Below are 24,294 nucleotides of genomic sequence, written 5' to 3' on the forward strand. Positions count from 1 at the left end.
GCTAAACATGTCACTCCCGGTCTGATTGGGGAGGGGCCCAGAGAAGACAACAGAGTCCGACATTGTTTTTGCAAAGTTACACACCGATTTAATGTTAATTTTAGTGACCTCCGATTGGCGTAACCGAGTGTCATTACTGCCGACGTGAATTACAATCTTACCAAATTTACGCTTAGCCTTAGCCAGCAATTTCAAATTTCCTTCAGTGTCACCTGCTCTGGCCCCCGGAAGACAATTGACAATGGTTGCTGGTGTCGCTAACTTCACATTTCTCAAAACAGAGTCGCCAATAACCAGAGTTTGATGCTCGGCGAGTGTATCGTCGAGTGGGGAAAAACGGTTAGAGATGTGAACGGGTTGACGGTGTACACGGGGCTTCTGTTTAGGGCTACGCTTCCTCCTCACAGTCACCCAGTCAGCCTGCTTTCCCGACTGCCCGGGATCTGCCAGGGGGGAACTAACGGCGGCTAAGCTACCTTGGTCCGCACCGACTACAGGGGCCTGGCTAGCTGTATATGACCCATAGTCATAGACGTACAGTCATGAAATGACATGAATGAAGCAGTGCGTGCTTATCATTTCCACATCTGCTGGCCCCACATGTCCAGCCGGTACCGCATGTCCAGGGAGCATTGCGCAGAAGGACACATCATCATGTACACCATAGCTGATGTGGGTGACGTGACATTCAGATCACCAGCTGAGTGTAATCATGAGCAGACGGCCCTTTTCACATGGCACAGTCTGCCAATGTGCACACTGCATGGTCACTCCAGCACGTTGCAAAGGTGATATGTGTTTTTATGTATTCCACGAGGGCAGCATGCACACTCATGCGCCTCATGCTGGAGTGCTGTAAGGTCATGTCTTTCATAACACAGTACGTGTTCTATGACTATGACTTGTGGGTCCACAGAACCCAACAGCTGCTGCTCGCAGTGACACACCACCCTTATTGATCCACTCACAGTCACTCTGTTCCTTTGTTCTGTGATTATTTATTTTATGTATGTGTTATGTAATTATGTATGTAGTTATTGTAGTATTCATTTATATGTTTGTCCTGGCTGTGTTCTCTGTTTTTAATTTAACACGTCATGTGCACTGAGCCGCTGTCAGCTAGAAGTGCCGAGAGCATGACAGCCCACCCACACATAAGCATTGCTGGAGTGTTGTTCATGTTGTTGATGGCAAGACATAGGTCCTCCAGCTGAGTTGTGAGTACACAGTGCCCAGCTGTCCCAGCTGGACATTCCAGCTGTCCAGATGCGCACTGCACTGCACAGCATTCGCACTGCAGCCACCTCAGCTGCACCTGACACATGACTCAAGACATCTATGTTGCGGGGGGGGAGGTGTCACACTCGCACGCCACATGAATTACAGGGAGAATGAGGCACGATACTCACACGCCATATGTGTTGGGGGGGAGCCTTGCATGATGTGTGTTGCTTGGTAAGGGTACACTCGTGGGCCACTTAGAAAATGTGCTGCCATTCGCACAGCCAGGTCTAAAGTGGCCAGCTGCTCTCTGCTCTGGTGCTGGCAGCGCGAATGGCCCCACCTTTTCTAGGTGGGGCCATGTGCGAGTGGTGTTCGTGGGTGGCACCTGGACTCTGGCGGACACCCGCCGAGAGGGGGTCGAATGGGCACTTGCAGGGCACTCGCTGTCTTTCGACCGCTGATGTGCATGAATGGTTGTGGTGACAGCTGTATGAGGCATTCGAGGCAGCTCTGATTTTTCGTAAGTGGCATAGGATTCCTTCTTCGTGCGCCAGTCAGCTTACATATAGCAGACAAGTTCATGACCCATGTAGAGTTTGCATGTAAACCCAACAGAAGCAAACTGAAAACAAAATTAAATGGTCTAAACGTAAACATAAATGGAGTAAACATAAGTGCTCTGCTTTAGCACTCTGGTGCATTGCACACAGGTCTGCTAACTCACCAGGGGCCTCATTTGTAACTGTTTAACCTGCACAAAATGGGACGTAAAAGATGCATATGTTGTAATTCATAAAAACAAACTTGACAATGAAATGTTTGCATATATACGCACACTGTGACCGATGTGTACAAACAGGGCCGCTGCTAAGGTTTTGGAGGCCCTAAGCATAACTGGTCAGGGAGGCTCCCCCACCCCCATACAAGAGAACCCCCCGTCCCCACACACACACAAAAGTTCTACTCAAACCATTCCTATTTATTAAAGCGTTTAAGTTTAGCGTTTAAAGCTACATCAAATCAGCAAAGCCAACGCAACCTAGTTTAAGCAGCACCACTGAACATTAATTAATCAAAACAATTTTAACCTTTAACACGTACTTACCAGCAAGGGATGCACGGGCATCATCTTTTTGTTTCTTTTTCCTCCGTTTTTCAGCTCCAGACTCCTGCTGTCGCTTCATTGTTTAATTGTGGCATAGTGGCAATTTGTCGTTTTGTGTCAGAATCGAATGTGGGCTAGCAGTGCTACTTCAGTTAGGAGCAGGGTTGCCAGATTGGGTGTTTTCCCATCCAATTGGTTTGTTTAGGGTAAAAATATGGCACTGGACGAGTTTTTTGTATAGAATTGCCACACACATTTTAAAAATCAGTTCAAATTGCGCAGGATTTAGTGCCTCCATGCATTTTTGAGCATTTATTGGACTGGAAAGCGTCACATCTGGCAACCCTGGTTAGGCGACACAGCGAACACAGAAAGACGAAAACAGGACTGTACCATTTCAGGGAATCGGGGCGGGGGTGGATGGGGGCTTTATATTAGGCAAAAAAACTGTTAATTTGCCCCAATTAAGTAATGGGGTAGGGGCCTACACAATGTTTAAAGACAAAAACGATGGGCTTATTCATAAATAATTCATATTGATTTTGAAATGTAATAATCAGTGTTGCCACAGTTACTTTGATAAAGTAATCCAATTACTGATTACTGATTACTCCTTGAAAAAGTAACTTAGTTACTTTACTGATTACTCAATTGTAAAAGTAACTAAGTTAGATTACTAGTTACTTTTCTTAGTTACTTTCCCCAGCTGCCGACAACCCTCTGCCACCTCAACATGACAATGATACCTGTTTTGCCAAAACTCACTTTATAGTCACCCTTTCTTGACTTCAATGAAAATAAATACTTGTTTTATCTTTGTTTTTGTCTTTCTTGACCTCGTATTTAACTGTTGACAGCACTGTAACAGTAAAACTTGCAATTTCTAACCTACATTGTTTATAAATGTAACTATTAAATTCTAACATTTTTTAACATTTAAATTCTCTATAAACATTTTACTTGTCAAAATGATTATTATTTTAAGTAATATTAGTAGTTGTAGTAAAAAAACGGCTTCAAAACTGGACCTTTAATCTAGGGGTGTTGTGGGGGAGGGGGGGACATCCTTGCCCCACGCCCCCATTCCATCTGAATTCGCCCCTGCTTTGGCGTTTGAGCACAAAGAATGGATAACATTTATTTATGCAGAAAACATGACCAGATTTACAGGTAAGAAAGTTTTATTGTGTTTTCACATCATGTGGTCCTCAGAAAGAGAGTTTAGGTGCATTTGAGTGGAAAATAGTGTTAGTTGTTGACACGTCACGGAGGATCAGCTGTTTTTAACGAGACGATATGGAGCGGCTCAGCTCAGAATTCTAAATAAAGGAGAAAAATAAAGCATAAAAATGACTTTGTAAAGCTCAGTGCAGGTGTGCTGTTTTCACCGCGCTTTAAGAGGTGAGGACGAGTCGTAGCTGATGAAAAGCTCACAGCTCGTTTAAAGTAGGCAGTTCAGTCGAACCCCGACCCCCTGCCCACGGACCAACTTTAAAGGAACACCTCCGTTTCGGAGTGTTAGAGGACAAGTTGGGACATGTCCAGCTCTCCACAAGTTCTTTTATACTCACTCGACTGGTAAGCACTGAAAGCGGAGATAGACATGTCCCAACTTGTCCTCTAAGACTCCGAAACGGAGGTGTTCCTTTGTCTCGCTTCATCAGCGAATTGGTCGTGACGCGCGAAGCCTCCGCGCGGTTTTCCATGACAAAATCTCTTGTTAAAAGTGAAATCTGCCGGAAAATGGCTGATGTCCAGGTCTTGTGATAACCAGAGAAAGAGCACATACGGTCTCGTATCCACAGAGCCATCAGCTTAGAAATGATCCAGTGGTTTGTGCCGCATCGTCGCAGCTCGCAGTGTGGCGCACCGACCGTCCTTAAAGGGGTCCTTAAAGGGGTCCTTAAAGGGGTCCTTAAAGCTGTAGTTAAAGTCCTTATTCTCTGTGAAGCCCGTAAAATTTTCAGTGAAAGCCAGATAAATTTTTCGAATGGTTTCTAGGTGCCAGTCTCTAACAGCTTCTGAAAAAATTCTGATGGAAAAAAAGTCCTTTTCATTCCACCATTTCCAGACAATGAAAATCCGACGAGGGGGCGGGACCACTCCTTCCACAAGGCGTGCTCACAGGCGAATGACGTCACCGACAGGCGTGGAAAAACTCACGCATGCGCACAAGGGTTCAAGCATGTCTGACATAAAAACATATGAATGAAATCCATATAGTTTTTGAAAAAAAATAAAAGGTACGATACTTTATGGACAGACCTCGTATAGGCTGAAGAGGATTTACAAATCATTGTATTCTGTTTTCATTTACATTTCACACAATGTCCCAACTTCATTGGAAATGGGGTTGTATGTATTTCCCCATACCTCAAATGCAGTAAGTCATATATGGAACAAGCAAAGAATGTTCCAACATGGCCATCAAATGCTGGGGGAGGAAGTATTGTACTTTGTACAGAATTGCGATGACTTTTGAGATTTTGGATTTAACATAATTTATATGTTTTCCATCTTAGTTTGTCATTGATAAAAACACCAAGAAACTTAGTTTCAGTTACCATTTCAATTTCTACATTATTCAATAATCTAGAAATTCCTGGGCTTATTTCCTAATATAATATACTTGGTTTTACCCAAATGAAGTAATAACTTATTTACATCAAACCAATGTTTAAATTTTTGTAGTTCCCTCTCCATCATGTCCAGGAGCTGTCCCAAATGATCCCCATTACCAAACACAGTCGTGTCATCAGCAAACAAAATACATCTCACAAACATAGAAACCAAACCAATATAATTAATGTACAATAAAAACAGTAATGGCCCAAGGACTGAACCTTGGGGCACCCTACATGAAATCCTGAAAAATTCAGAGTTTATCCCCCCAAAAGGAACACACTGGTACCTGACTTCTAAATAATTAAGTTACCCAATCAAGGGCCAGTCCTCTAATACCAATACCGTACTTCTGTAATTTATTCAATAGTAAGGTATGATCTATGGTATCAAATGCTTTCTGCAAAAAAAAAAAAAAAAAAAAAAAATCCTACACCGTATTTCTTCTTCTCTGTTGCATTTGTGACCTGCTCAACAAAATCGACCAAAGCCAATGAAGTTGTGCGATTTTTCCTAAAACCATAATGATGTTCACTAAGAATGCGTTGTTTAGTTAAGAAATCGTTCAACCTCTTTACAAACATCTTTTCCAGAATTTTTGAAAACTGTGGTAACAATGAGATTGGCCTGTCGTTTGAAAAAACAAAACAAAAAAAAAAACATGCTTATCACCAGATTTGAACAATGGTATCACCTTAGCTATTTTAATTTTAGAAGGAAATTTCCCGGTCATCAATGACAAATTACAAATGTAAGTCAAGGGTTTAATAATGCAATCAATATTGTTTTTTTTATCAACAACATATCAAAGTTGTCACTGTCAATTGATTTTTTCCCTTTTAAGCAGTCAAATACTGAAATTCATCTCAGATGATAACATGACTCCCTCATTTTAAACAATTCCTGGACATGGTGAGGCAACAGTTCATTTTTAACTTTATACATGAACTGTATCGTAAAATAATCAACCAAGTCCCAAAATTTCAAAATGTGCAAACAAGCAAACAATGGATTCGTTGGCTCCCGATATGGGGTTTTTTTTTATACTTACAGTGAAGAAAATATGTATTTGAACACTCTGCGATTTTGCAAGTTCTCCCACTTAGAAATTATGGAGGGTTCTGGAATTTTCATCTTAGGTGCATGTCCACTGTGAGAGACATAATCAAAAAAAAAAAAAAAAAATCTGGAAATCACAATGTATTATTTTTTAATCATTTATTTGTATGTTACTGCTGCAAATAAGTATTTCAACACCTGTAAAAATCAATGTTAATATTTGGTACAGTAGCCTTTGTTTGCAATTACAGAGGTCAAACGTTTCCTGTAGTTCTTGACCAAGTTTTCACACTGCAGCAGGGATTTTGGTCCATTCCTCCATACAGATTTTCTCCAAATCGTTCAGGCTTGGAGTTTCAGCTCCATCCAAAGATTTTCTATTGAGTTCAGGTCTGGAAACTGGCCAGGCCACTCCAGGAGCTTGAAATGCTTCTTATGGAGCCCCTCCTTTGTTGCCCTGGCTGTGTGCTTGGGGTTGTCATGCTGGAAGACCCAGCCATGACCCATCTTCAATGCTCTTACTGAGGGAAGGAGGTTGTTTGCCAAAATCCCGCAATACATGACCCCATCCATCCTCCCTTCACTACGGTGCAGTTGTCTTGTCCCCTTTGCAGAAGAACACCCCAGAGTATGATGTTTCCACCCCCATGCTTCACAGTTGGGGTGGTTTTCTTGGGGTTGTTCTCATCCTTTAAACTTGGTAAGTGGAGTTGATTCCAAAAAGCTCTATTCTGGTCTCATCTGACCACATGACCTTCTCCCATGCCTCCTCTGGTTCATCCAGATGGTCACTCGTGAACTTCAAATGGGCCTGGACATGTGCTGGCTTGAGCAGGGGGACCTTGTTGCCCTGCAGGATTTTAAACCATGACAGCATCATGTGTTACTAATGTAATCTTTGTGACTATGGTCCCAGCTCTCTTCAGGTCATTGACCAGGTCCTCCTGTGTAGTTCTGAGCTTTCTCAGAATCATCCTTACCCCACAAAGTGAGATCTTGCATGGAATCCCAGACCGAGGGAGATTGACAGTCATCTTGCGTTTCTTCCACTTTCTAATAAATAATCTTAACAGTTGTTGTCTTCTACCAAGCTGCTTGCCTGTTGTCTTGTAATCCATCCCAACCTTGTGCAGGTCTACAGTTTTGTCCCTGGTGTCCTTAGACAGCTCTTTGGTCTTGGCTATGGTGGACAGGTTGGAGTGTGATTGATTGAGTGTGTGAACAGGTGTCTTTTATACAGGTAACAAGTTCAAACAGGTGCAGTTAATACAAGTAAAGAGTGCAGAATAAGAGGGCTTCTTAAAGAAAAATTAACAGGTCTGTGTGAGCCAGAATTCTTGCTGGTTGGTAGGGGGTCAAATACGTATTTGCAGCAGTAGCATACAAATAAATTATTTTAAAAAATCATACATTGTGATTTCCAGATTTTTTTTAGATTATGTCTCTCACAGTGGACATGCACCTAAGATGAAAATTTCAGACCCCCTCCATGATTTCTAAGTGGGTGAACTTGCAAAATCGCAGGGTGTTCAAATACTTATTTTCCTCACTGTATAACACTTATAGCTTTCTTTTGTAACAGAAATATTGGATTTAGATTTGCTTTATATGTATTTCCCCATACCTCAATGCAGTAAGTCATATATGGAACAAGCAAAGAATGTTCCAACATGGCCAGCAAATGCTGGGGGAGGAAGTATTGTACTTTGTACAGAATCGCGATGACTTTTGAGATTTTGGATTTAACATAATTTGTATGAGTTTTTCAACTTCGTTTGTCATCGATAAAAACACCCAGAAACTTAGTTTCAGTTACCATTTCAATTTCTACATCATTCAATAATAAATTTCTACTTACGTTCCTGGGCTTATTTCCAAATATAATACACTTGGTTTTACCCAAATGAAGCGATAACTTATTTAAATCAAACCAATGTTTACATTTTTGTAGTTCCCTCTCCATCATGTCCAGGAGCTGTCCCAAATGATCCCCACTACCAAACACAGTCGTGTCATCAGCAAACAAAATACATCTCACAAACTTAGAAGACAAACCAATATCATTAATGTACAATAAAAACAGTCATGGCCCAAGGACTGAACCTTGGGGCACCCTACATGAAATCCTGAAAAATTCAGAGTTTATCCCCCCAAAAGGACCACACTGGTACCTGACTTGTAAAAAATTTGTTACCCAATCAAGGGCCAGTCCTCTAATATCGTACTTCTGTAATGTATTCAATAGTAAGGTGTGATCTATGGTATCAAATGCTTTCTGCAAATAAAAAAAAACATCCTACACTGTATTTCTTCATCTCTGTTGCATTTGTAACCTGTTCAACAAAATCGACCAAAGCCAATGAAGTTGTGCAATTTTTCCTAAAACCATACTGATGTTCACTAAGAATGCGCTGTTTAGTTAAGAAATCATTCAACCTCTTTACAAATATCTTTTCCAGAATTTTTGAAAACAGTGGTAACAATGAGATTGGCCTGCAGTTTGAAAAAAAAAACATGCTTATCACGAGATTTGAACAATTGTATCACCTTAGCTATTTTCATTTTAGAACGGAATTTCCCGGTCATCAATGACAAATTACAAATGTAAGTCAAGGGTTTAATAATACAATCAGTAATGGTTTTTTTTAATCAAGAATATATCAAAGTTGTCACTGTCAACTGATTTTTTTTCCCTTTTAACTTGCGAACAATGTCAATAATTTCAATTTCATCAGTTTCATTAATACACATTGAATCCAGAGTTATATTAATTGTATTGCTGTTGTCCAAAGAGTACGTTTTTGAGGATACAATTGAATTTGATAAGTTTTATCATTTTATCATTGACTTTTATCATTGACAAAATAATAATAATAGTTAATAATAATAATAATAATAATAATAATAATAATAATAGTTTTATTTTCTTTTACAGTTTCCAGGTGCCTTTTGTGTTGGTTTTATTTTTTCCAATAAATTGCAATAAAACCGCTTCTTACATGATTGTATAATGCTCCTTAGTTTGTTTTTTATATGTCTTATATTTACTTTCAGCTTATTTTGTTATAAGTTTTATAAACTGTACAAAAAAAAAAAAAATTAAATGGAGTCCTTTTGTAACCCAAGGTTTATCGATTTTTTTCCTATTTCCAGTTATAGGCACAAAGGGCAATGTTTTTCATACACGTTAGAAATAATGGAAACAAACAATTCATATAATTTATAAATATCCTAACTATGAATATCACACCAATCATGATGCAATAAGTCCCTTCTGAGGTATTCAGTAGAAGCATCAGTTATTTTCCTTTTGAAATTTACTGTTTCTTTTTGTTCCTTTTTATCAACAAATGAATTGAAAGCTACGAAAACCAGTAAATGATCACTGACATCACTTATGAGCAACCCACCTGTTAAGTTCCCTACAGTAGCATTTGTTAATATGTTATCAATAAGTGTTGATGAATTTGTAGTTATCCTAGTTGGAAATGTGATTACTGGAATCAAGCCCATACAAAGCACAGAGTTTATAAATTCTGTTATATGTGCCTGGCCATGAGGATTAACCCTCTGGGGTCCGAGGGCATTTTTTGGATAGTTTACTCGCCTGGAATAAATGTTTTATTATTGCTGTTAACAGCTCTCCCTGCATCCCACAATCAAGTTTTATGTCTCTTTTTTTTTTTTTTTCAGGACAACCTGTGCTTTCGTAATATATATGTTTTTGTTGTGTTTTATGAGTGTAATAAAGGTTTACAATCAAAAATAGGCAAGGAAAAAATAAAGCGAAAAATAATTTTCCACACACATTTATTCAAAACACACAGCAAACTATAATAAACAACTGTTTTGACACTTTAGAAAGGTAATTTGGGGTCTTGTGTGAAAGGCTGTACAACAAAAAGGTTCAAACAATAAACACAAATGCACATTTTGAACAATATATACAAAATAGTCTATGCGTTTTGTTGTCCATTGATATGGTAAACAGTGCTTTATGCAGATAAAGCAACAGAGTTATCCAGTAACATTCACATGCACACTAGTGGAGCAATCCTGATAGTTACACACTCTTTGTTTGAGCATGTGAGATTGTCATCAGAGGCTCTCTGTGTGCTCCTGCTTTCACTGATCGCTGTGCGTAATGGCGCAGGGCACACTGAGTATGTACTAATAGTACATGTGCTAGGACCAATTTTATTCACTTTATACATGCTTCCCTTAGGCAGTATTATTAGACAGCATTGCTTACATTTTCATTGTTACGCAGATGATACTCAGCTTTATCTATCCATGAAGCCAGAGGACACACCAATTAGCTAAACTCCAGGATTGTTTTTCAGACATAAAGACATGGATGACCTCTAATTTCCTGCTTTTAAACTCAGATAAAACTGAAGTTATTGTACTTGGCCCCACAAATCTTAGAAACATGGTGTCTAACCAGATCCTTACTCTGGATGGCATTACCCTGACCTCTAGTAATACTGTGAGAAATCTTGGAGTCATTTTTGATCAGGATATGTCATTCAATGCGCATATTAAACAAATATGTAGGACTGCTTTTTTGCATTTGCGCAATATCTCTAAAATTAGAAAGGTCTTGTCTCAGAGTGATGCTGAAAAACTAATTCATGCATTTATTTCCTTTAGGCTGGACTATTGTAACTCATTATTTTCAGGTTGTCCTAAAAGTTCCCTGAAAAGCTTTCAGTTAATTCAAAATGCTGCAGCTAGAGTACTGACAGGGACTAGAAAGAGAGAGCATATCTCACCCATATTGGCCTCTCTTCATTGGCTTTCTGTTAATTCTAGAATAGAATTTAAAATTCTTCTTCTTACTTATAAGGTTTTGAATAATCAGGTCCCATCTTATCTTAGGGACCTCATAGTACCATATCACCCCAATAGAGCGCTTCGCTCTCAGACTGCAGGCTTACTTGTAGTTCCTAGGGTTTGTAAGAGTAGAATGGGAGGCAGAGCCTTCAGCTTTCAGGCTCCTCTCCTCTGGAACCAGCTCCCAATTCGGATCAGGGAGACAGACACCCTCTCTACTTTTAAGATTAGGCTTAAAACTTTCCTTTTTGCTAAAGCTTATAGTTAGGGCTGGATCAGGTGACCCTGAACCATCCCTTAGTTATGCTGCTATAGACTTAGACTGCTGGGGGGTTCCCATGATGTTTCCCAAGTGTTTCTTTCTCTTTTTGCTCTGTATGCACCACTCTGCATTTAATCATTAGTGATTGATCTCTGCTCCCCTCGACAACATGTCTTTTTCTTGGTTCTCTCCCTCAGCCCCAACCAGTCCCAGCAGAAGACTGCCCCTCCCTGAGCCTGGTTCTGCTGGAGGTTTCTTCCTGTTAAAAGGGAGTTTTTCCTTCCCACTGTCGCCAAGTGCTTGCTCACAGGGGGTCGTTTTGACCGTTGGGGTTTTTCTGTAATTATTGTATGGCTTTGCCTTACAATATGAAGGGCCTTGGGGCAACTGTTTGTTGTGATTTGGCGCTATATAAATAAAATTGATTTGATTTAGTATGTACTCATTGGAGCACCCAGGGGGCTATTCAAACGGGCCAACTCGTAACATATCACTCCTGCAAATGATCTTTGGCTTTTCACGTGAGGTAAATCTGCCCTACGATTGGATTTTGTAAAACCATGTGACCGTGAACCAATTCTGACTGGACACTCACATTGCGCACGTCATCACACAGCTTCTATGAGGAGTACAAAGATGGCCGATGGCTGGCTTGAAAGTCCGTGGAGTTAAAGTTTCAGCAAAAAAGAGTAAGTTTCTTTCTCTATCATTCAAAAGTTATTTATAATTTAGTAAAGTTTGGTCTTAGCCGTCGTATACCAAGGCGTGGGCCCCAGAGGGTTAAGTAAATCAATGTTAAAATCCCTACAAACAAATAAAAGCTTATTGTTATTAATTGTGTTGTACATTTCATTTAATTTATCCACAAAAAAAAATAAAAAATTAAAATTGATCCCGGGGCTCTATAATCACATCTCACAATTATGTTTTTTTTAATTTTTCATATATAATTTCCACTGTAATGCATATTTTGTATAATTTGACTTTGATCACTTGAACATACAGTACATAAACATTTGAACAGACATAAAGTGCCACACCACCGCCCTGTTTCTTCATCCTATTTGTGGCAAAAAAAATCCTATCCCTCAAAGTGGACAGTGTCAACATGCTCCTTTCTCAACTAAGTCTCAGTAATCGCAATGACAGAAAACTGTTTATTAGATGCTTTAAGCAATCCTGAATTTTTGAAAAGTTCATAGAAGACTTCTACTATTAAAGTGTATTATGGACAAAATCCCATTTGTCAAAGAATAATCGTTCATTTGCTCGTCCGTAAAGTATTTACAGTGATGTCTATTATTTTCCTGAAAAAAAAAGCAATCCAGATCAATGTGTTTTCAATGTTATGAAAACTATATTCGATGTCTTCAAAAATATTTAACTTTAACTCCTGTGCAGGAGTAAATTGTGATAAGTCTGTTGTCATAATAATCAAAACATAATCCTCAAACTGAAAAAATGGACCTTTTTCCCCCAAAGTCCAAAACACCTTTTTCTGTACTAACTTCCCAATGTAAACCAAGACATGATGTAGAATCTCTCAGAATTAGGCCTTTAACAAATAGTGAAGCATTCTTAATCAAAGCAATCTAACTGGCTCATGCTCCTAATACACAGACATCTAGCATTTTCGGGAGCATACTTCGGGTTGATAAAAACCTTACAATTTGTGACCCAGACTGAGTTTACCCTGTTTTTTTTTTTTGTTGTTGTTGTTTTTTGTTTTTTAAGCAGCCTTGCTTTCTTGGCAATGTCTGTGTTTTTTAGTAAGATGTTCATTGATGTAAACATTAGTGCCTTTTAAAAATGCATAGTTTTGCTAATCTCCATAAGTTGTTCATTGGACAAATTTTGTCTTAATAAAACCAGCAGTGCCATTATTTTACAACAATGCAAATCATTGTGGCACAAGTATAATGATAAATAATTGTCTAGTAATTCTGTAATTGAGAAAGTTTCATGCTGGTTCTTGTGGTCAGCTTGTAAAAGTGTGTTAAAATCGTATTAAAGTTATGTCCATAAGTGATTCTGCATCTAAATTAATGTGCTGCACCATGAATGAACAGTCGTTATAAATGGTTAAGTTTAAAACTACTTGAGGTCTTGGTGTTGCCATTTACTGCATTTATTTATTTTTTTTTTAATATTCATGCCACTTCTGTGTTCACACACAAGCACCTTGACTTCTGTTTCAGAAGCTTTTGTTTTCATGCTCTTCCTCTTGGTTATAGTCAGTATCACTATGTCAATAAAATAAGTTTCGTTCAAATTTTATGGAGATTAGCAAAGCTATACAATTTTAGAAAACTTAGAAAACCAGGAATCTGAAGACCAATGCCTGCATTTGCACAGATCCATGCATGGCCACCACTTTGGATTTTTAAAATGACTACCGTAAAATAAAGGATTTTCAGATATCTCGGCTCCTAATTAATCTAGAAAGTTCATTTAAAAGGATTTTGGCCCCAAGGAATCCTTTGATGGCATGTGTGAATGTCTTTTCCTGATGTAGGCGAGGAGAAGGCACAAACTTTACCTGGGTGATTCTTTAACTACGGGCACTATTGGCCTTGTAAATGTAATTTCCACCACACCATTGCCTTACAATATAAAGCGCCTTGGGGCAACTGTTTGTTGTGATTTGGCGCTATATACATGTGTTCTGATGTCACTGTTTATCTCCATAGAAACTACCCAAACAATCTTTCATACAAACTGTTTAAAGGGACATTACAGTGTTGTGGTGGAAATTACGGCAATAGTGTGGGACAACTACATTTTGTTTAAAAAAATCACAACAGTTGTATGACATTGAATACCCCAATTATGTTTTGATTATTTTACTGATATTTTATTCAGAGATATTTTAAAACATTAGAAAAAATGTTTCTTTACCATTCATTTTTATCATTGAAGATCAAAAGTCTGGGTGTGGGACAAGCACAAAATGGCAATATTTGCATATAATGATGCTGAAAAAAGGTGAAAAAGTCATCATAAACTACTAGAACAAATTTCTTAACACACTTTCATTGTAAAGATAACTATAAAAGTGTGAAATTTCCCCTTTTTTCTGTTTTTCATACAATATGATCAAAGGACACTGTTGTGTGTTGGGGGGTTTGGCTGGACATTTTGGTGTTCTTTTCTTTTCTTTGCTCTCCAGGTGGTATGCAAACTGATTTATTGTCTATGGAGAAGGTGCTGGCAGAAGAGTCCTTCACCCTCATCAACGTGATATGCAGCACCTGTGGATGATGCTCATGTGCAACCTTAAAGACTTTCAGCTGAAGCAGATAATGAGATGGCGTTCTGCATTTAAGCCATGTGTGATTCGAGCAGAATTGCCGGGAACTCGACCTTGTGATGTTCGTTTGTGAGACACTGAGGACCATGCCTGGGTTTGCCACATCATGCCTGTGAAGGAGGACAGGTGAGGGACACATGCTGTCAGCACACATCAGAGGTGATTTGATTGTCTGAATAATTGTTAACAGTAATTTGGTATTTTGTTACGCAGTATATGTGAATATTGATGAGAGTTGTGCAGCTCGCTTCTCACGGCCGTGGCGTGCGGACAGATGATCCTCCACCTGTTGTGAGAAGCTGCTTATTTACATAAGCTTAAATTCAGACCTGTGTTGTATGGCTGGGGGGCCTGGCTGCCTTTTTGTTTCTGTCTTTTGTTTTTCCTTCCAGGTGGCTTGCATTTGGGACTGAGTGGCTGTGTAGCTGAGTTTATCAGGACCTCACCCTGATCACCTGCAGCTCGTCAGGACTCACAGCTGTGGTGCATCTACATGGATTGGAACATGGTGGCATTTAAGACTGGAGTACACAGTGTGTATTTGCCAGAGACTCGACCTTGTGACCAGACGGGTGAGATCGTCGTCTCGGGAGCCATCTCATCATCAGTGGATGCAGAGAACGTCCAGGTTTGATGCATGGTCTGTGAAAGAGGAGAGGGTGAGGTCTCACGCTCGTCAGCACACTTCCTGAGGTACGTTAGATTTTGTGACTAACATTTATACAGTCAGTAAATGTGGTGTCCCTCACACCTTATTATATTGAGCTGTATGTTGGTCGTTTAAATCAGCTTCCGCTGCAGTGAGTTTGTGAACTGGATGTTCCATGCCTGCAGGGTGGGAAGCTGATTAGTAATTAAGCCAGGAAGTGTTTGCTGTTTGTGCACCTTTGAGCGTTCTCTCTGTGTGTTGAGTGTGGACTCACATAATGATTCCTTCTTTCACAGACTCGGTTTGTCGCGGCCACCTGGGGGGTGTCGGCGGGGTCCTTTGGTCCGAACCAGTTCTGGCTCCGGACCGTTAGTGCTGCTGGGAGCGCACCGCAATCCACCACGCCAGACCGCGCACTTTTATATTTTTCACAGCACTGTTATGTTCATTAAACTCTGTTATCCTTTGTACCGTGCTCTGCTTATTTTATACTGGGTCCTTCAAACGCTGGTCGGTTCTCCGGGCTGCGTCCGACACATAACAGCCTGAATGTGTTGCTGATAGTGTGTGCCTTTGAAGGATATTAGTTGTAGCTGCTGACTTACCTCACCTTTTCTATCCTTCACAGAGTCGGTTTGTCGTGTCCACCTGGGGGGTGTCTGGCGGTGAACGTGGGTCCAGAGGTGCCGGGCTTCGATCCCTTTGGGCGCTGGAGAGCGCGCCGTCCTTCACTCCGCCAGACAGACGCGCTTTATGTTTGTACACCGAGTATTGCACAAAAGGGGGAAAATAAATTGTTTTGTTATTGGAACCGTTTTCTGGTTATTTTAGCGCTGGGTTCAGTCAGACGCAGGTCCGCTCCTCAACCCGCGTCGACACATAACAGACACAATAAGTGCCCGTAGTCTAAGAATCACCCACCTGTGTTTCGTGCATTTACTGGATCTGACAATATTGGAAAATTCTCTGGGATAGGAAAACCAACATGGTTTTGGCAGTACATAATGGCTGACATGGCCTTACCAGGAGCATCCATGGAACTACCAGCTGAAGGGAATCTTACACAGGAGGTGAAAGATGAATTTGCAAAATTTGTTTGCCAAAGATACTGTCCCAAGGGTGTCCATATCACCAGTATACCTGATCTCAGATGGCATCTGTTCTGCAAACAATTTGCTGAAAGCAACAGATTACAGTGTACACTCAGTGCACTTGGGGAACACATCAAACATGTGCAGTTACAAAGTCGGGTATGGTACTAAGCCACCATCATGCAGCAACAGCCTTTTGATCCACTGAAATTTGGTGACCATAAGGACACAAGTGGTCAATTGCTGCCAGTTACTACAGAGGTCCTTCCTGCACCAAAGGCCATCACTGAGTTGGCGAGATGCCAATGCAAATTGCTCCACACAGAGATGTTCATACAAAAGGAATAACCTGCCATGCACAGAACTCTGCTTATGTGACTCAGAATGTGAAAATGATGAAGACTATAATGTTGGAAGTGATGACAGTGATGATCATGATGATGATGTGTAATCTGTTCATCAGATGTAGAACACTGACAAAAATAAATTTGACTTGAAAAACTGCTTTGGGGCAACATGGTGGCTTAGTGGTTAGCACTGTTGCCTCACAGCAAGAATGTCATGGGTCATGTGTGGAGTTTGCATCTTCTCCCCATGCTTGTGTGGCTTCTCTCTGGGTGTTCTGGTTTCCTCCCACATCCAAAGACATGCAGGTTAGGTGGACTGGAACGTTTAAATTGTCCATAGGTGTGCATGTGGGTGTGAATGTGTTTATTTGTCTATATGTGGCCCTGCGACAGACTGGTGTCCTGTCTAGGGTGTACTCATGCTCTATGACTGCTGGGATTGGCTCCAGTGCCCTGCGACCATTGATTGGAGTAAGCGGTTGAGGATGAGTGAGTGAGTAAAGCTGCCTTGTATTGTGTCTTGGTAGACTATTAAGTACACTGACACAAGTGCAGTGTAAATATACAAGCCGATGGTGCTATGCTTAATATAGTATACTAATATTAATTTTCAGTGCATGAGGCATAATTACATTTTCATCACAAGAAATGGTGAGTGGCATAGCAATGTCCTGGTGTTATATAAAAAGCATAGAGCAAGTAATTTAATTTGATAAATTTTTGGAAAAAAAAATTATGCATAATGGCTTTAATTGCTTGTGATATTTACTAAATTATTTAGGGAATTTTTGGGGGGTTCTTTGGTCTTATGAATACATAATTAGCTTTTTGAATGAACTTTCTAGGTGGAAAATTCTGGTTTTACAGCAGCCATTTTGAAAATCCAAAATGGTGGTCATAAAGTAATCTGTGCAAATGCAAACAATGGTTTTAAGATCCCTGAGGTTATAAGCTTTTTGAAAATGCATAGTTTTGCTAATCTCCATAAAATTTGAACAAAAACACATAGTGAATCTGACTATTAATACATTTTGGGCTTCATGTGTATCCTTGACTATTCATGAGATGTTTTGCATTGACTATTTTTGGTTGAATGTAGGCATGTAGAGGAAAAGATATAAAGTAGATCAACGTGCAATTTCTAAAGTTTTCTTGCAGGTGCACACACCTACATTTTGTAAGTCTGATTTATTTTTGTATTCGTATTTCGTATTCTATTTTTGCCTTTTGTTGGTATGTGGACTTGGAGTATGAATCCTACACAGTGCTTTATAAATGAGGCCCCTGATAACCTCTGACTTGAATCCCCCATCTGAATTGTAAGTTGTAGTCTTACACACCTCTGCAGCTTCTCTCCCCCTGCCATCCCCTCATTACCCCATCCCCGTAGAGACGGTGCCTGCTCCCAGACTGCCAATAACCAGCAAAAATCTATTTAAGCATAAAAATTCAAAAAGAAAAAATAATATAGCACCTTCAACTGCACCACAGACTAAAACAGTTAAATGTGGTCTATTAAACATTAGGTCTCTCTCTTCTAAGTCCCTGTTGGTAAATGATATAATAATTGATCAACATATTGATTTATTCTGCCTAACAGAAACCTGGTTACAGCAGGATGAATATGTTAGTTTAAATGAGTCAACACCCCCGAGTCACACTAACTGTCAGAATGCTCGTAGCACGGGCCGAGGCGGAGGATTAGCAGCAATCTTCCATTCCACCTTATTAATTAATCAAAAACCCAGACAGAGCTTTAATTCATTTGAAAGCTTGTCTCTTAGTCTTGTCCATCCAAATTGGAAGTCCCAAAATCCAGTTTTATTTGTTATTATCTATCGTCCACCTGGTCGTTACTGTGAGTTTCTCTGTGAATTTTCAGACCTTTTGTCTGACTTAGTGCTTAGCTCAGATAAGATAATTATAGTGGCCGATTTTAACATCCACACAGATGCTGAGAATGACAGCCTCAACACTGCATTTAATCTATTATTAGACTCTATTGGCTTTGCTCAAAAAGTAAATGAGTCCACCCACCACTTTAATCATATCTTAGATCTTGTTCTGACTTATGGTATGGAAATAGAAGACTTAACAGTATTCCCTGAAAACTCCCTTCTGTCTGATCATTTCTTAATAACATTTACATTTACTCTGATGGACTACCCAGCAATGGGGAATAAGTTTCATTACACTAGAAGTCTTTCAGAAAGCGCTGTAACTAGGTTTAAGGATATGATTCCTTCTTTATGTTCTCTAATGCCATATACCAACACAGTGCAGAAATGGCGTCTCACTAATTTAGAAGATCTTCACTTAGCCTGGAAAAAGAGTCTGTTGCTCTATAAAAAAGCCCTCCGTAAAGCTAGGACATCTTTCTACTCATCACTAATTGAAGAAAATAAGAACAACCCCAGGTTTCTTTTCAGCACTGTAGCCAGGCTGACAAAGAGTCAGAGCTCTATTGAGCTGAGTATTCCATTAACTTTAACTAGTAATGACTTCATGACTTTCTTTGCTAACAAAATTTTAACTATTAGAGAAAAAATTACTCATAACCATCCCAAAGACGTATCATTATCTTTGGCTGCTTTCAGTGATGCCGGTATTTGGTTAGACTCTTTCTCTCCGATTGTTCTGTCTGAGTTATTTTCATTAGTTACTTCATCCAAACCATCAACATGTTTATTAGACCCCATTCCTACCAGGCTGCTCAAGGAAGCCCTACCATTATTTAATGCTTCGATCTTAAATATGATCAATCTATCTTTGTTAGTTGGCTATGTACCACAGGCTTTTAAGGTGGCAGTAATTAAACCATTACTTAAAAAGCCATCACTTGACCCAGCTATCTTAGCTAATTATAGGCCAATCTCCAACCTTCCTTTTCTCTCAAAAATTCTTGAAAGGGTAGTTGTAAAACAGCTAACTGATCATCTGCAGAGGAATGGTCTATTTGAAGAGTTTCAGTCAGGTTTTAGAATTCATCATAGTACAGAAACAGCATTAGTGAAGGTTACAAATGATCTTCTTATGGCCTCGGACAGTGGACTCATCTCTGTGCTTGTTCTGTTAGACCTCAGTGCTGCTTTTGATACTGTTGACCATAAAATTTTATTACAGAGATTAGAGCATGCCATAGGTATTAAAGGCACTGCGCTGCGGTGGTTTGAATCATATTTGTCTAATAGATTACAATTTGTTCATGTAAATGGGGAATCTTCTTCACAGACTAAAGTTAATTATGGAGTTCCACAAGGTTCTGTGCTAGGACCAATTTTATTCACTTTATACATGCTTCCCTTAGGCAGTATTATTAGACGGTATCGCTTAAATTTTCATTGTTACGCAGATGATACCCAGCTTTATCTATCCATGAAGCCAGAGGACACACACCAATTAGCTAAACTGCAGGATTGTCTTACAGACATAAAGACATGGATGACCTCTAATTTCCTGCTTTTAAACTCAGATAAAACTGAAGTTATTGTACTTGGCCCCACAAATCTTAGAAACATGGTGTCTAACCAGATCCTTACTCTGGATGGCATTACCCTGACCTCTAGTAATACTGTGAGAAATCTTGGAGTCATTTTTGATCAGGATATGTCATTCAAAGCGCATATTAAACAAATATGTAGGACTGCTTTTTTGCATTTACGTAATATCTCTAAAATCAGAAAGGTCTTGTCTCAGAGTGATGCTGAAAAACTAATTCATGCATTTATTTCCTCTAGGCTGGACTATTGTAATTCATTATTATCAGGTTGTCCTAAAAGTTCCCTAAAAAGCCTTCAGTTAATTCAAAATGCTGCAGCTAGAGTACTGACGGGGACTAGAAGGAGAGAGCATATCTCACCCATATTGGCCTCTCTTCATTGGCTTCCTGTTAATTCTAGAATAGAATTTAAAATTCTTCTTCTTACTTATAAGGTTTTGAATAATCAGGTCCCATCTTATCTTAGGGACCTCGTAGTACCATATCACCCCAATAGAGCGCTTCGCTCTCAGACTGCAGGCTTACTTGTAGTTCCTAGGGTTTGTAAGAGTAGAATGGGAGGCAGAGCCTTCAGCTTTCAGGCTCCTCTCCTGTGGAACCAGCTCCCAATTCAGATCAGGGAGACAGACACCCTCTCTACTTTTAAGATTAGGCTTAAAACTTTCCTTTTTGCTAAAGCTTATAGTTAGGGCTGGATCAGGTGACCCTGAACCATCCCTTAGTTATGCTGCTATAGACGTAGACTGCTGGGGGGTTCCCATGATGCACTTTCTTTCTCTTTTTGCTCTGTATGCACCACTCTGCATTTAACATACTTGTGCTGTGTGCTTTAGCCCATGTGCTACAGTAGATCATGAACATTAATCCCTAGGTTTTGTCATCAGCAACATTACTAAGGATCCATTTTTATGTAAGACAGATTGTTATTGAAATCTTTAGCTTTATTTATTGATCAGAGAATATAAAGTATTTGTTCCACGCAGAGCATATGTAAACTCAACACTTTGACAATCTGACACAAACATTTGGTTTGATTGTAGAACTTCTAGGCTCAATCATTATAATGACCAGACAGGTGGTATTCTTTAGTTTTTGTTTGTTTGCATACAAGCATCACACAGTTGGAAAATCTCAAGCACCATGAGCAGCATGCTGCCACAAGGTAGTTGTAACACAGTTAATGCCCAAATTTATACCATCTAAGTGCAGCTAAAGATGCATGATTATATAGTTGGGCTGTATGGTCTAATCTAACGTATGTTGATATATGACACAAAGAACAGGTTTTAAGGCTTTCACTTTTCACACAGGCTTGCATCTCTTCAAACATTCAGTTGTCTTTACAGATAGGGTAAAAATGCCTTTGTGGAGCTCTAAGGTTCATGGGCTGACAGGCCATGACACACCAGAGACAGTGATGTGGAGCTTCCTGGCTGCCTCCAAGATATATTGCTAATAAGGGATAATATTTTGGGAAAAACTATCTATCTATCTATCTCTCTCATATATATATATATATATATATATATATATATATATATATATATATATATATATATATATATATATATATATATATATATATATATATATATTTTTTTTTTTTTTTTTTTTTTTTTTTTTTAAGTGATAAAACTGAAATTTGCATACTGACATAGAAATGAAAGGTCTGAAAGGACACCTTGAGTTTGTCCAGAATTGGTCAACTCACATGTATAACTTGTAAATTAAATGATCAGCATGTTAACATTTTTTAAAATATATATATTAAAAAAAAAAACAGGCCAGTGATGTTCTGTATTTGTATGGTGTCATGCACTCATATTCAAGTGTTAACACATTCAAAGTAGAATGTCATTGTCAAAATGAACATGGCTAAAATTTATTGGATTAAATATTTATATGTATGTGTGTATCATAAATTTCAGTTATAGAGCTTTCATGATTGCAAGTCTGACTCTGTGACACATGGAATATGAAGGATCAGAGTAATGCATGATTTGACTTAGACTTAACAAAAGTGATTTTAATGAGGAGCACTGCTTACAAGCAAAAATGTTTGTTGCTAAAGAGCAGAATGATAGATCAAAAATGACTTGAGCAGTAAGGCCATCAGCTCCGTCTGTACTGTTTCATCAATGTCTCAAACCCTTTTTCTTTTCTGTTTCATATGACACCCTATTCATCCACTTGAGATGTATTTGTTTATGATAATGTATTTCTTTTTACTGCAGTCCTGTCTCTTTGTTGAGCTGTCACAAATCTGATAAATTATGAATTTTTTTGTTTGTTTGTTTTTGGTTTTTGTTTGGTATACTGAGGCTTCTGTACTGGAACATTGCAACAGTTTGTATGATAATGACGCTATCAGAATAATATTTAAATAAACCATTTTCACAGATTAAATTCAGACATTGAAGGATTCCATCTGTTTGGTTGTTACTGGACATTAAAACTGAGTGAACGGTTGAGAGTGCTGACAATGAGAAAAGCTGGCCCTCTTTCTAGCTGTGAAGATAGAGACGTTTTGTACTTTTCAGCTAATATTACAGATCGGTATTATTCAAATCAACTATTCCTTTATATATATATATATATATATATATATATATATATATATATATAGGTTGGGTAATGAAAAAAATGAGTACTGAGTATAGTGACAGTTATATTTACACACAAATGTTTGATGGTTTATTGGTCACAGAGCAACGCAAGTGTCTCGGATTGGGTCACGTGGGTAACAGCTCCAACAGAGTACCCCAAACTTTCCTTCCCCCTGCCACATTAACCACCTTTGACTGGGGATACTGAGGCATTCCCAGGCCATTATGTAGAAATAATCTCTCAACCTAGTCCTGGGTCTTCCTCTGAGTCTCGTCCAGGCTGCACATGCCTGGAACACCTCCCTGGGGAGGCACTCAGATGGCATCCTTACCAGATGGTTGAAGCCCCTCAGCTGGTTTCTTTCAATGCAATGAAGCAGCAGGTCTGCTCGGAGCCCCTCACAAAATCCAAGCCACACTCGAATGTCTCGTACAGCAGCTGGCACAACAGTTGGGCTACAGCACATATACTCCACATATGCGTTGCACTCATGCTGTAAAAGCAATTGCACGGCAGTCAAGATGAGGTCATACTGCTATCTGACCATGGTCGCAACATTCGGGCTGCGATCACAGGGGCCGCACAAAATGATCAGCCACGTCGGACCCTGGCGGAATGTTGTGATCAAGCCAGCCTTCACACCAGTGGCTGAATGAAGGCAAATGGCACCTGAATGGCCATTCAACCCACACTTGGCAAGAGCTGAGGTGCCACCCACAAACTTCCAACAGCAGTTGCGGGGCAATTACAAAATGCTGGCCCATCCGTGTAGCCAGCACGAATGTAGTGTCAGGAAAGCAGGTAGCAACAGCTCAAAGGGCAGTCAGTGTGTCGTGTCCACCCCTCAAGTACCACAAATGACGTATGAGTGTGTTGTGTCTCCCCGATTACCACGAATGGTGTGCAAGTGTGCACAGCGTGCTGCTTGCCCATGGCGAGTTGATGCATGTGGCACGCTCAGCGTGCTACCACCAAACACAGCTGAGTGGGAAATTACAGCTGTGAAACACCCATCATGACATATACAGCATGTCCATCTCAAGGTGGAATTACTGGGCAGCAGTGCACCCACACCGTCACAACAGAGATAAAAAATAAAAAGTCAGCTGTGTCACAGCACTGGGCGTTCACCACCCATTCAGCAGCCTGTGTTGCACATCCCATGTAGTTGACAGCTTCCACCATCAGCACCCCATATAAACCCCAAATGAATCAGCGTTCTGGGCCTGCAGCCTGCCAGCATGTGACACGCAATTGCAACGTTCACACAGTCCATCCACTGTGTGCCGGACAGGGGGGCGTGTCGCTGTGTGTGATGCTGTGATGACAACAGAATCTGCTTTAGCTGTTCTCTGGATTATTTGATACATTATATAGACTGATTGGACTGATGTATGTAAACCATGGTCCAATGATCATGGGCCGACTGTCTGGGATGCACCATGGACTGGTTTAATTGTAAAGGTGGCTGTGGGTGTGTCAGTGATGTGATGTCTGTATTGACATTATAACACACGATCACATCGACTACAGTTATACATTTGTCAGCAGGAAGGGAGCTGACCACACTGTGCCATGCACCATGTCAACGACTGATTCCCAGAGGAGGAGGGAGAAAGAGAGAGAGAGTATAGTGCACATGACTCTGTGTCCTTCAGCGTGCCAAGCGACCAGAGCCAGCTG

The 24,294-nt window shown here is 39.8% G+C and overlaps 1 long non-coding RNA gene across 1 annotated transcript; it reads right to left on the bottom strand.

Annotated features, from left to right (window-relative positions):
* Nucleotides 1–3,930: 3,930 nt before the first annotated feature.
* Nucleotides 3,931–21,029, bottom strand: LOC117520002. Its single transcript, XR_004563503.1, has 3 exons — nucleotides 20,820–21,029; nucleotides 7,467–7,472; nucleotides 3,931–3,941 (listed from the first exon to the last, which is right to left on the bottom strand). It is a non-coding gene; the product is annotated as an uncharacterized LOC117520002 (long non-coding RNA).
* Between the last annotated feature and the right edge of the window lie 3,265 nt (nucleotides 21,030–24,294).

This window comes from Thalassophryne amazonica, chromosome 1 (assembly GCF_902500255.1).
Source record: "Thalassophryne amazonica chromosome 1, fThaAma1.1, whole genome shotgun sequence".
NCBI lineage: Eukaryota > Metazoa > Chordata > Actinopteri > Batrachoidiformes > Batrachoididae > Thalassophryne > Thalassophryne amazonica.